This window comes from Perca flavescens, chromosome 11 (assembly GCF_004354835.1).
Source record: "Perca flavescens isolate YP-PL-M2 chromosome 11, PFLA_1.0, whole genome shotgun sequence".
Taxonomy (NCBI): Eukaryota; Metazoa; Chordata; class Actinopteri; order Perciformes; family Percidae; genus Perca; species Perca flavescens.
This window is the reverse complement of record NC_041341.1, coordinates 34,814,929-34,828,520: the sequence shown is the minus strand read 5'-3', so window position 1 is coordinate 34,828,520 and position 13,592 is coordinate 34,814,929. Positions and strand designations below refer to the sequence as shown.

Sequence of the window (13,592 nt, the reverse complement as noted above, 5' to 3'; positions counted from 1 at the left end):
AGTAGTAGTATGTTCCCTGTTTACATCAGTAGTAGTAGTAGTATGTTCCCTGTGTACAGCAGTAGTAGTAGTATGTTCCCTGTTTACATCAGTAGTAGTAGTAGTAGTATGTTCCCTGTGTACAGCAGTAGTAGTAGTATGTTCCCTGTTTACATCAGTAGTAGTAGTAGTATGTCCCCTGTGTACAGCAGTAGTAACCCAATCAAGGAAAGGGTTAACAGAAACATAGTGTTGGCCAATCAGAGGAGGTTGTGCCTTTGGCTGAGTCTCTCTATCTGATCTGTCAGAGGGAGAGCAGGAGACGGTTGTGAAGTTTATCGTTGGTAGTCCCCAGAGAAGAAGAAGTTGGTCATTTCATGGCGCACATTATAACCCAAATTAAAATGTAAGCAACTAAAATTGCTGAATGTTTTTGTCACATTTTGCCAAACTGGTCTGATCCTAGAATCGCCCCCTGCTCAAGAGTTTGTCCCATGTTAGATTAGGACCAAAACAGAAAGGAAATCTAAACTAAAACATGCAAAATTGCATTTCTTTCCCTTTACTAATTCTTGCCATTGGAGACCTTTGATCTGACTTCATTCATCCTTTCATTTATCCATCCATCGATCCAGTCTGTTTATCCTGCTCAGGGTCACAGAGTTTACTCAGTTCAGATGAAAGGAAAACCTAAATCCCTGTCAGCCTCAACCACAAGAACCAAAATCCCACCAGGACATCCCGATTGATTGCGATGTGAACCATTCCGATTCCGCTACAGTTGAATTAAAAACATGAATCACTGCCCTAATAGGAGACACCGTTACTTCGTCAGTTTCAATGAGAAAAAGCAACAAGAAAAAAACAGTCAAAAATCCAATCCAATCCAGCGCTGTTGGGCAGTCATCATGACTCCTGGACAGTGAAGGGCAGTGTCAATTTCAGACGATTTGTCCCATTATTGTTAACGGAGAAGACAGAGAGCTCAGCCACAGCTCTGTTTACATTGGCAAACCAATGGAGAAGGAACAGCAGCTCATAAAAGGCCATATAATGAGGTTTATGCCTCACCGGCACTTTGCATTTATTGTCTTTATAGAGTTCACACAGTGTGTACAGTATATGTGTGTGTGTGTGCTGCACACCATGACATTTCCTCATGCAGACACTTGCATCATGCAACAGGGTGGGAGGAGTTGCTCTTGTTTAAAAAGGTTAATACAGCTTAATGTGTTTCAAGCATCAGGCAAGGAAATGTTGAGTTTGTTGTGGAAAATAAAATGGAACAGGAGAAAGATTAAATGGCATTACATTACAATTAGATTATATTTCCTATTTAACATGTTTATTGACAGCAGTGTTCAGTGCTATCAGCTACAGATAAATAGAGACAACATCTCAGTTTTCACTCAGGGCGTCTTTGTTTTTTTGAATGGTGACATTTCTGAATGTTGTGGTCTCTGTGTGTGTGTGTGTGTGTGTGTGTGTGTGTGTGTGTGTGTGTGTGTGTGTGTGTGTGTGTGTGTGTGTACAGTATATATCCTGCAGCTGTGTTTGTATTTGATGGCTCACCACCAGCCAAATCTTCTGCATTGCCCGTCAAAGATATTGAGCTGTTTGTTCAGAGGATCGGTGATCACCTGTTGCTAGGCTGGAAATGTTAGACGAGTCCCCGTACAAGCTGTGTAACACAGACACGGACACTTAGATTTGGATTTAGGTTTTAATATTAGATTAGTTTCAGCTCTCAAAGTTCTCTGATGTCAGCTTGTTAAATGTGAATCTGTTCTAGTGTCTTCTCTCCTCTGTGACAGTAAACTGAATGTCTTTGAGTTTGGGACAAAACGAGACATTTGAGGACGTCATCTTGCTTTGGGAAAACACTGATCAGCATTTTTCACCATTTTCTGACATTTATAATCGAGAAAATAATCAACAATGAAAATAACCGTTAGTCGAAGCCCTAAATTGAACGCATATTCTTCTCATATCCTTTTCTTGTGTGTGTTAAATTACAAAAAAAAACTTGTTTTCTGTGTTCTGTGTCTCCCTTTGTTATCTCACGTCCTTATCCAGGCTAATCAGATTCTGGTTAGCGTGTCCTGTTTGCGTGATGATCTGGTTTGAGTATCTCTTTTTCGTTTTCTTTTTTGCATAACAGTGGATGCGGCTGGCCTATGGTGTGGGATCATCATCCTGGGTGCATTCAGCAGCAGCAGCAGCAGCAGGGGACACATTATGATAACGTGGGGTTTGTTATTAAAATCAGTCGCAGCATCTTAAAACAAGAACATGAATTTGTTCAGCGGTAGGTCATACTAATGACAGAACAATTGAAATACATGATCTGCTTTTAGACATCCTCAGGAGTATTTGACTAATCACATGAATTAATGTAGTGCAAAAACACAGACTCAAAGTGCTGCTGTATGGCCAAGAAGAAAACGATCGGCTTTTTTCATTAGTAAAAGCATTAGAGTTGCTGTCATCTTATCCACAGGGTACTTTACTGCTGCACACTCATTTACATTCAGCGGAGGCTTCGCTTGTCATTAGGTAAATTTACGTCTTTGGTTCCTTTTAAGCTCACATTGTTTTTCTTTAAAAGAGAGGGCCAAATTAGCAGTTATTATCTCTCTCTTCCTTCTGTTCTTTATCAGTGAAGTTTTTTTTTCCTGAAATGGATAGTAAATGATGACAATTCAAATGCATGCATACTTGATGCAGGAGGACAGCAAAGGGAAGCATCGTATTTACACCGCAGCATTAGGGAGGTTTGATAAGCAACTAGGAGCACATGTTCAAATATAAATAAATAAATCAGTGGCAGTCAAATGAAATATGCATATACTGCATCTATCTAATAAAGCGGGACACCTCTGTATGTGTGTGTGTGTGTGTGTGTGTGTGTGTGTGTGTGTGTGTGTGTGTGTGTGTGTGTGTGTGTGTGTTTATGTGTGTGTGTGTGTGTGTATGTGTCTGTCTTTGGGGGGAAGGTAACCTGCACGTGTGGGGTGGGGAGGGTCACGCAGGACACTTTACACTAGTGGGGGGAGGTGGGGTGGGGGATAGCACACAGGAACATCGCAACTGTTGTGTAAGTTGTTTCTAAACTTTCACCGCATAACATACGCTATTACCGCCGTTTAAAAAAATCAAATCATACGCCTATTACTAGAGCTCGGCAATATATCGATATTATATCGATATCGTGATATGAGACTAGGTATTGTCTAGATTTTGGATATCGTAATATGACATACGTGTTGTCTTTTCCTGGTTTTAAAGACTGCATTACAGTAAAGTGATGTCAATTTCTGAACACACCAGACTGTTGTAACTATTCTATAATTTGCCTTTACCCACTTAGTCATTATATCCACATTACTGGTGATTATTTATCAAAAATCTCATTGTGTAAATATTTTGTGAAAGCACCAATAGTCAACACTACAAAATCGTTGCGGTATCGATATCGAGGTATTTGGTCAAAAATATCGTGATATTTGATTTTCTCCATATTGCCCAGCACTACCTATTACCAGGCTACCTGTAACCTTACGCCTATAACGTATATCTCCCTCACAAAAACCTGGCCAATATATTTACGTTGTATGTCGCACGAGAGACGAGACAACGTCACTAAACTGTGGTGATATCATGCTATATCGTTAACAAAAAAGACAACACTACAATGTTTTCTCTCTCTCTCTCTCCCTCTTTAATGTTTTATGTAAAGCACTTTGAATTGCCCTGTTGCTGAAATGTGCTATATAAATAAAGCTGCCTTGCCTTGCCTTGCCTCTCTCTCTCTCTCTCTCTCACAATCTCAATCTCATGTTGCTTTATTGGCATGACAAAAAATACATCTGTGTTGCCAAAGCATAGGAACAAACATACATACAATCCATCCATCCATCCATCCATCTTCGTCCGCTTATCCGGTGTCGGGTCGCGGGGGGAGCAGTTCCAGCAGGGGACCCCAAACTTCCCTTTCCCGAGCAACATTAACCAGCTCCGACTGGGGGATCCCGAGGCGTTCCCAGGCCAGGTTGGAGATATAATCCCTCCACCTAGTCCTGGGTCTTCCCCGAGGCCTCCTCCCAGCTGGACGTGCCTGGAACACCTCCCTAGGGAGGCGCCCAGGGGGCATCCTTACCAGATGCCCGAACCACCTCAACTGGCTCCTTTCGACGCAAAGGAGCAGCGGCTCTACTCCGAGCTCCTCACGGATGACTGAGCTTCTCACCCTATCTCTAAGGGAGACGCCAGCCACCCTCCTGAGGAAACCCATTTCGGCTGCTTGTACCCTGGATCTCGTTCTTTCGGTCATGACCCAGCCTTCATGACCATAGGTGAGGGTAGGAACGAAAACTGACCCGGTAGATCGAGAGCTTTGCCTTCTGGCTAAGCTCTCTTTTCGTCAACGGTGCGATAGATTGAATGCAATACCGCACCGCTGCGCCGATTCTCCGACCAATCTCCCGCTCCATTGTCCCTCACTTGCGAACACAACCCCAAGGTACTTGAACTCCTTCACTTGGGGTAAGGACTCATTCCCTACCTGGAGAAGGCATTCCATCGGTTTCCTGCTGAGAACCATGGCCTCAGATTTAGAGGTGCTGATCCTCATCCCAACCGCTTCACACTCGGTTGCGAACCGATCCAGTGAGTGCTGAAGGTCGCAGGCCGATGATGCCATCAGGACCACATCATCTGCAAAGAGCAGCGATGAGATCCCCAGCCCACCAAACTGCAACCCCTCCCCACCCCGACTACGCCTCGATATCCTGTCCATAAATACTACAAACAGGATTGGTGACAAAGCGCAGCCCTGGCGGAGGCCAACCCTCACCTGAAACGAGTCCGACTTACTACCGAGAACCCGGACACAGCTCTCGCTTTGGTTGTACAGAGATTGGATGGCCCTGAGAAGAGACCCCCTCACCCCATACTCCCGCAGCACCTCCCACAGTATCTCCCGGGGACCCGGTCATACGCCTTCTCCAAATCCACAAAACACATGTAGACCCGGTTGGGCATACTCCCAGGCTCCCTCCAGGATCCTTGCGAGAGTGAAGAGCTGGTCCGTTGTTCCACGACCAGGACAGAATCCGCATTGTTCCTCCTCAACCCGAGGTTCGACTATCGGCCGAACCCTCCTTTCCAGCACCTTGGAGTAGACTTTACCAGGGAGGCTGAGAAGTGTGATACCCCTATAATTGGCACACACCCTCTGGTCCCCCTTTAAAAAGGGGAACCACCACCCCAGTCTGCCACTCCTTTGGCACCGTCCCAGACTTCCACGCAATGTTGAAAAGGCGTGTCAACCAGGACAGCCCCTCCACACCCAGAGCCTTGAGCATTTCTGGACGGATCTCATCAATCCCGGGGCTTTGCCACTGTGTAGTTGTTTGACTACATCAGTGACTTCCGCCTGGGAAATCGGCGACAATCCCCCATTATCCTCCAGCTCTGCCTCTAACATAGAGGCGTATTAGTCGGATTCAGGAGTTCCTCAAAGTGCTCCTTCCACCGCCCTATTACCTCCTCAGTTGAGGTCAACAGTGTCCCATCCTTACTGTACACAGCTTGGATGGTTCCCCCCCCCCCTCCTGAGGTGGCGAACAGTTTTCCAGAAGCACTTTGGTGCCGACCGAAAGTCCTTCTCCATGTCTTCTCCAAACTTCTCCCACACCCGCTGCTTTGCCTCTTTCACGGCAGAGGCTGCAGCCCTTCGGCCCGCCGGTACCCTGCAACTGCCTCCGAGTCCTCCGGGATAACATATCCCGGAAAGACTCCTTCTTCAGTCGGACGGCTTCCCTGACCACCGGTGTCCACCACGGTGTTCGTGGGTTACCGCCCCTTGAGGCACCTAAGACCCTAAGACCACAGCTCCTCGCCGCAGCTTCAGCAATGGAAACTTTGAACATTGTCCACTCGGGTTCAATGCCCCCAGCCTCCACAGGGATGCACGAAAAGCTCCGCCGGAGGTGTGAGTTGAAAGTCTGTTGGACAGGGGCCTCCTCCAGACGTTCCCAATTTACCCGCACTACACGTTTGGGCTTACCAGGTCTGTCCAGAGTCTTCCCCCACCCTCTGACCCAACTCATCACCAGATGGTGATCGGTTGACAGCTCTGCCCCTCTCTTCACCCGAGTGTCCAAAACATACGGCCTCAGATCAGATGAAACGATTATGAAATTGATCATTGACCTTCGGCCTAGGGTGCTCTGGTACCAGGTACACTTATGAGCATCCCTATGTTCGAACATGGTGTTCGTTATAGACAATCCATGACTAGCACAGAAGTCCAACAACAAACACCCACTCTGGTTTAGATCAGGGAGGCCGTTCCTCCCAATCACGCCTCTCCAGGTGTCTCCATCATTGCCCACGTGTGCGTTGAAGTCCCCCAGCAGAACAATGGAGTCCCCCACTGGAGCCCCATGCAGGACTCCAGTCAAGGTCTCCAAGAAGGCCGAATACTCCGAACTCCTGTTTGGTGCATATGCACAAACAACAGTCAGAGTTTTCCCCCCCACAACCCGCAGGCGTAGGGAGGCGACCCTCTCGTCCACCGGGGTAAACTCCAACACAGCGGCGCTCAGCCGGGGGCTTGTGAGTATCCCCACACCCGCCCGGCGCCTCACACCCTGGGCATACAATCCATACAGGGTATATCATAATACATATAAACAACAACAAGGAGTAAATACATCTGATATAATAATACAAGTGAACAGGATAATTATGATATAATTGCAGATACTAAAGAAAAAATTCTGTGCATGTCCCTCAAAGGGTATGTTGAAACAATAATATAAAAAATAAAACAATAAAAAAAAGAATAGAAAAATAAAAATGATAATGATTATATACAATTTTCTATTTATTTTGCCTTGTATTGTGGCAGGAGAAGACATATTTAGCTGCTAGCCATGCCATGTTTTTATCTTCCCCTAATAAAAAAGGAAGCTTTTCGCCCTCAGTGTAGGTAGTGAAGCCTGGTATATGTTGACATATTTGGTTCTTAAGTCTTCATATTTGGGACATGTACATAGGAAATGTAATTCTGTTTCGATATCCTGGTGGCAGTGTGTACAGACACGTTCCTCTCTTGGTCTCCACACTTTTAAATGTCGACGTCTTTCAATTTCCAGCTCATGGTCACTGACTCTGGATTTTGTTAAAAAAAAATTTCTTTTGGATTTTTTAGTTTCAAATCTATTGATTGAAGACTGAGGATTGTGTCTGTGGCGGCTCTGAGGCTCCGTGTACCTGTCTCTCTCTACCTGTCTGTCTACTACTGACTGTGGTGTTTAACTTTAAAGGGGGGTGGACATGTGAAAACTGCTGGTTGCTCAGGAGAGCTTTATATGCAATGGAATTTTTATCAGAAGGAATATATCAAGTTCTATTCTGCATGCATTGTTTGGGGTGTTTGGGCGAACCTTTAGAATAATTTTACAGAATTCCAATTGTAATTTTTCAGTGGGAGTTTTATCCCAGTTTTTAAATTCTGGTTTCGTAATCGGGCCCCAGACTTTGCTTCCATAAAGCATTATTGGTGTTATCAAAAAAAATATTACATAGTGTTTTTATGGCCAGGTTGAAACTCTAAGTAATTAGATGATCCCTTTTGTTCTAGTCTGGTGTTGCCCAGAGTGAAGTTGTAACTCTGGCTTTTTCCCTGAGATCTGGCACTCCTCTGAAATACCATAACACTGGTCTTTTTCAGATTGACTGTCAGTGCCCATTTCTGACAGTACTGCTCTAGGGTGGACAGGCTTTGTTGTAAAGCCTCTGCTGTTGGGGACAACAGAACTAGATCATCAGCATAGAGCAGGAACTTGATGTTGGTATCATGAAGTGTGAGACCTGGGGCTACAGATTGTTCCAACATCGCTGCTAGTTCATTTATGTAAATGTTAAATAGTGTTGGACTCAAACTGCATCCCTGTCTCATTCCACGCCCTTGTTTAAAGAATTAGGTTCTTTTGGAGCCAATTTTTACTGCACATTTATTTTCCGTTTATAGTGATTTAATCGCATAAACTTTACCCCCTATACCGCTTTGAATAAGTTTATAAAAAAGCCCATCATGCCATATTGAATCAAATGCATTTAAAAAAATTTTAAAGTAAATATTTTCCAATTTTTAATTTTGGTGTAGTTTTTAATAAGGGTGTGCAGAGTGTAAATGTGGTCTGACGTACGATATTTCGGTAAAAAAGCTAATTCGATTTTTACTCGCTCTCTCTGCACACGCACACACACACACACACACACACACACACACACACACACAGATACACACAGTCCGGTTCTGGTGGTTGATTAATGCAGATATGTGCTGATTAGCTCTCATAACGGGCCGGATGGGCACTGCCATGAGTCCATGAGGCTAATGTCTGATTACTCTACATTTTCTGTGTGGTATTTTGTGATTAAATTCTTAATCTGCCACGTTCTCTATCAGGTAAATGCAGTATGTCTTCCTCTGATGTAGAAGTAGCTAGTCAGTAGTAGGCTATACAGTGGAGTTGCATATTACGTGGTTTGGGGTCCTTTTGTAAGTAATTTTGGTGTACAATTTGGTTTTGGAGAATTCTACAAGCAGCAATACCACAGGCCAAGCAATCAGCCCATTCCAAACAGGCACATTTTCAACAGGCACTGCACTAGTTATGTTAAAATGAGAACTGGGGCCGGAAAAGTTCCCCCAAAGACAAGGGTTTATGGGTAGCATAATAAAGGATGTTGATATCTGATGGGGACAGTATTTGTTCTGCATTCATACGCATAACGCTTAGTAGAGCTGCAAAGATTAATCAATTAGTCGATTAGTTGTCAACTATTATGATTATGATAATCGATGTCAGCTTGTTAAATAGGAATATTTTCTAGTTTCTTCTCTTCTTTGTGACAGTAAACTGAGTTGTGGACACAACAAGACATTTGAGGACATCATTGTGGGGCTTTTGGGAAACAATGATGGACATTTTTCACCATTTTCTGATATTTTATAGACCAAACAACTATTAATTGAGAAAAAAAATTGACAGAATCATCGGCAATGAAAATAATTGTTAGTAATGCTTAGCAAAAGTTAGAGGAGACAGTGACAGATTTGTTGTGGCTTTTACAACCATGACAATTTCAAATCCTATATGAGGAAATATGAGTCCAGGACTGAATTACCTGTAATTGTGCAGTAATAAAAAAGTCTTTTCCATTGTGTTTCAGAGCAGGAATAAGAAGAAGTTGTAGATGTACGGTTTCTGACGTACTGCTGTGTGTCCGCTGCCCTCCACCTGTCCCTGTCTCTTCCACCTGTGACAGGCTGCCACTGCCAGACCGCTCAAGTGCACTTTGACCTCTCTCCTACAGTGGCCGACAGGGGCAAACGAACTGCAACTTTATGAAACACATGCAAATAGACAGAACACAAGCAAATTAAGAAAACATCTTCATTCATTTGACCACACATGGGCAGCATTTAGCAAGTGCGCTGCATATACACACAACACAACCAAATACACAAACGCACTGCAAATACAGAATCACCAAAATCAGATGCACCAGAAAAACGCTGCATCCAGTTTACACAACGGAAGTTCTCCTGGCCTCTAGGGGGAGCGCTAAGTGGAACAGATTGATTTTTCAACCCCACCAGGAGAGAGCGCTCTGCCTTTTTATTACCACGAGTTTACAGACAGGTCTCTGCTGATTGAGTATCACCTGTGACCTGAGCCAATAAACTAGAGACACACCCACCAAACGAGAGAAAACATATCTCAAACATAGACTTAATATTTACAGTCTATGATCATCAAGCACTTGCACACCGTTTCCCAACGGTGCACACTGTTCTGAGATTGAACCATAGACAGTATGGACCATATAGAATGGACCAACAGTATGTACCATATAGAATGGACCAATAGACCCCGTGTCTCTGGACAGAGACCAGTGAAGGATATTAGAAGCACTTCTCCGTTGATCGTTGAGCATTACTGAGCAGCCTCCAACTGAGCTTGAAGACATAGATGTGACGTGAGCAACGTGTCTGAAAGTTGAAGTCTTCTGGTAGCTGTGCCGAGAGAAATCTCAATCATTCCCAATCTTACAGAGACGGAGAGCGTAGGTGTATTAAGGAGATAACATAGGCACAGGCTAATTATTGCTAACTAAAATGCTAGTTAACATTAGTAATTAAACTTAAACAGCTAATGTGACTCGAAACTGCCTGTGAGCTTCTCCTGTACTATACGGTAATTTCTCTACTGTGCGACAGTAAGTCGCGTGGTTATGACACAATCGTTAGCCTATTTTTTTTAAAACGTCTGCTACGGAGCCATAAGGTGAGATACAAGATAATGGAACCTTTTATACATTGTCGTGTTTCTTTAGAAATGGACAAATAAAGTCTTTAAACGCTTCAGATGTAAAGTTATTCACTGTCAAAGTGACGCCAAAATGAATGGCAGTCAATGGAATGCTAACGGCGGGTGAGTGCTTGTTAGCATCAAAATGGCGCCATAGGAGGTACGCTCTGTGGAGGTAGTGATATTTTTTTCCCACTATGGCCACGCCAAGACCAAGGCCAGGCATCCATGTAGAGGTCCTATCCCCTGACCAATCCCCTAACCCTAACCTTAACCACTCAAGGTGAAATGCCTAACCCCAACCAATCGAGCTGCTTCGTAGGGCGGGTCTTGGCGTGGCCATAGTGGGATTCGTAATTTTGCGTGAAGGCAGGTTACCTTGCAGCATATTTGTGTATTTGTTTGTGTTGTGTGTATTTGCAGCGCGTTTGCTAAATGCTTCGCAAATTATGTGTTGTCAAATGAATGTTTTCTTAATTTGCTTGTGTTTCATTAAGTTGCAGTGCGTTTGTCCCTGTCGGCCGCCGTACTCTCCTCCTCCCAAATCATCACTCGGTTGGCCCTCCTGACAGCACTCATTAAATCAGCCCCCCACCCCCCACCCCTTGGCTCCCCTAACAGTGCCAGGCCTCCCCGTGTCATCTCTTGCTGTGATTTTTTTGTGTGAGTTTGTTGGTCTTCGATGCCACACATCACACGTAAATAGCTCCTTTGTGTATGTGGGTCATCCCTCTGTGTATGCTGCGGAGTGACACAAATCATTTGTCATGTTCAGTGACAGTGCTTGGGCTTGTTTATTAAGCTGTGGGAGCAGCTTAAGAAACAAAAGGGATGAAAAAGTTGAAATATTTACTGCTGCTATGCTGCAACATGCACGTTCTTTAATCAAAAGAAGAGCCTTGAGCTTGGGAAGCCTGCACGTTCAGACTCAAGAGATTTCCCCCAGTGGTTGATTGCTCCACATAACTGGAGTCAGAGGAAGAAGAAGAACTGTGATATCCTGCTGCAGGAGGACTGTTAGTCTGCTGATTAGAAATTAGAAAAACATGTTCTAAACATCTACATAAGAAGAAGAAAGTAGCTGTTTAAAAATGTACTCCAAATTAGATGTGTTGTGTTCAACAGAAGTATTCTGTCATGTGGAAATGGCCTACATCAGCGCCCCCCCCAACCTTTTTTGCGCCACGGACCGGTTTCATGTAAGACATATTTTCATGGACTTCAAGGTGTGGCGGATAAACACGACACAATAAAATGATACGACCAGCATGAAAACAAATATCTAATAATGTATATCATATGAAAACAAATGTAAAATGCATGAACAACACAATTTACTTTAACGCTGTATCAGTGGGAGCCCTGCGCTTGATTCTGTGCAACCAAACGGTCATTACGGGGGTAATGGGAGACAGTGACACCCGAAGTGCGTTCCTTATGTCCAGTTTATTCCGTGATTTTGTTTTGATTGCTGTCATGGCAGAAGATCGGGGTGCTTGTTCTCCATGTGCCGAATACGTTTGGAAGGCTTCATTGCTTCATTTGCTAGCTTGTCGCCACATATAATGCAGAGCGGGCTTGGCACATAGAATCACCTGTTGCGATAAATCCGTATTTTAAGTAGGACTCCTGGTATTGTCTGTGAAATGTCTTTTTCTTTGAAGTTGGGTGCTCCTCTTCTGTCTCCTCAGGAGCCTTTTCCCCTGAGCAAAAAAGCTCTGCAAAGACGCGTGTTTACTTATTTTTTAGCAAGTTTGTGGGCTTCATCGAGTGGTATATATCACCTGACGTGTGTCAAGAGGAAGAGACACGCGAGAGACGGGAGAGTGTCAGCTGCGTGGCGTGTCCGTTTTTATTTTGGCTGCCATGTTAACAGGTTAGAGCTTACACACTGCCTGCGTGAGACGGCTCAAGCCGCGCCGAAAACGCGTGCCTGTTAGAAATAGAACCGACGCCTATTTTTCACGCTACACGCAAGCGTCTTGGAAGCGTTTCTGGGTAAAATGGAATAGGAAAAGATGTTTATATGTCATTTTGACTCAAATACATTTAATAAATGACATTTTCATGTTTGAAAGTCTCGAGGTTTTGACAAAAATGCAGATATAAATGTAATTTAAAAAATATTATAATAAATAATTATTGATTTTCAAATATTGCACCTGTCAATACAGAAGGAAATATTCTTGAGCCTATTTTGCCGTCAATACTGCTGACGTTGTCTTTGCTGTAATCAGATCAGTATATATTTATGTTTATGTTTATGGGAAATATACATGTGTCCAGACAAGGCTAGCAGCGCCACCCAACTGACTCGCAACAGAAACGCCACGCTCACGCCACGCAGCCAGTGTGCAGGAGGCCTAAAGCAACTGTGCTGCAAAGCTCTGTGAGCAGATCCCATCTGGAGCCATTATTTCGGCATCTTATCTACTTTTTCTGCGAGCTTCAAGCAAATCTTGCAAGAAAACAAACAAATAATAAATAATCTATTCTAAATGTCATAGAAGACATATTATAGCTGATATAAATGATGTGATTCTGATAAATGATCAAACATGCATCTCCTGCTGCCTGCCCCTCTCCCTGCTGTTCTCCTAGAGTTTCAATTCCTCCGATTTTTACACCATGAAATACCAAAACCTGCTCATCCACTATATATATATGTATATATATATATATATATATATATATATATATATATATATATATATATATATATATATATATATATATATATATATATATATATATATATATATATATATTTAGAAATAGCCTCTCACTGCTTTGTGCTGTTTGTGGTTGTTTTTTGTTGTTGTGTTTTTGTAATGTACAACACATTTGTCATCTGTGTTTAAACAGAGAGCAAGAGGCGGGCATGCAGATGGCATCAAGGTTATAATAGCTTGGAATTTCCAATTTTATTTTTTGTTTAATTTTCAAGCTACTTTAGTGTCCCATGTGAAGCAAGTGTGGGACAGCGCCATCTCCTGGAATGTCAATGTCGAGTCCATTTAGTTTCTGTAAAAACCTAAAACTAAAATGATTTACTCTCATCTTTTTTTTTATATTAGTTTTTTTTTTTAACCTGGCAATGTACACACACACACACACACACACACACACACACACACACACACACACTAGAGATTAGCTCTATGTGTAATTAGAAAAGAAAACAGCAGAGAAGCAAAAATGCTTGATGATTGATTGATTGAT

At 43.2% G+C, this 13,592-nt stretch overlaps 1 protein-coding gene across 4 annotated transcripts in view; it reads left to right on the top strand.

Annotated features, from left to right (window-relative positions):
* pde9aa (phosphodiesterase 9aa) overlaps positions 1 to 13,592 on the top strand; it is a 53,201-nt gene that overhangs the window by 3,445 nt on the left and 36,164 nt on the right. Inside the window, exon 1 of one of the 4 annotated variants that reach the window (XM_028591045.1) lies at positions 2,505 to 2,535. The exons of the other annotated variants lie outside the window; for them this stretch is intronic. The gene's annotated coding sequence lies outside the window, so the exon portion shown is untranslated. Of the gene's footprint in view, positions 1 to 2,504; positions 2,536 to 13,592 lie in introns of those variants that run through there. 4 annotated transcript variants of the gene reach the window in all.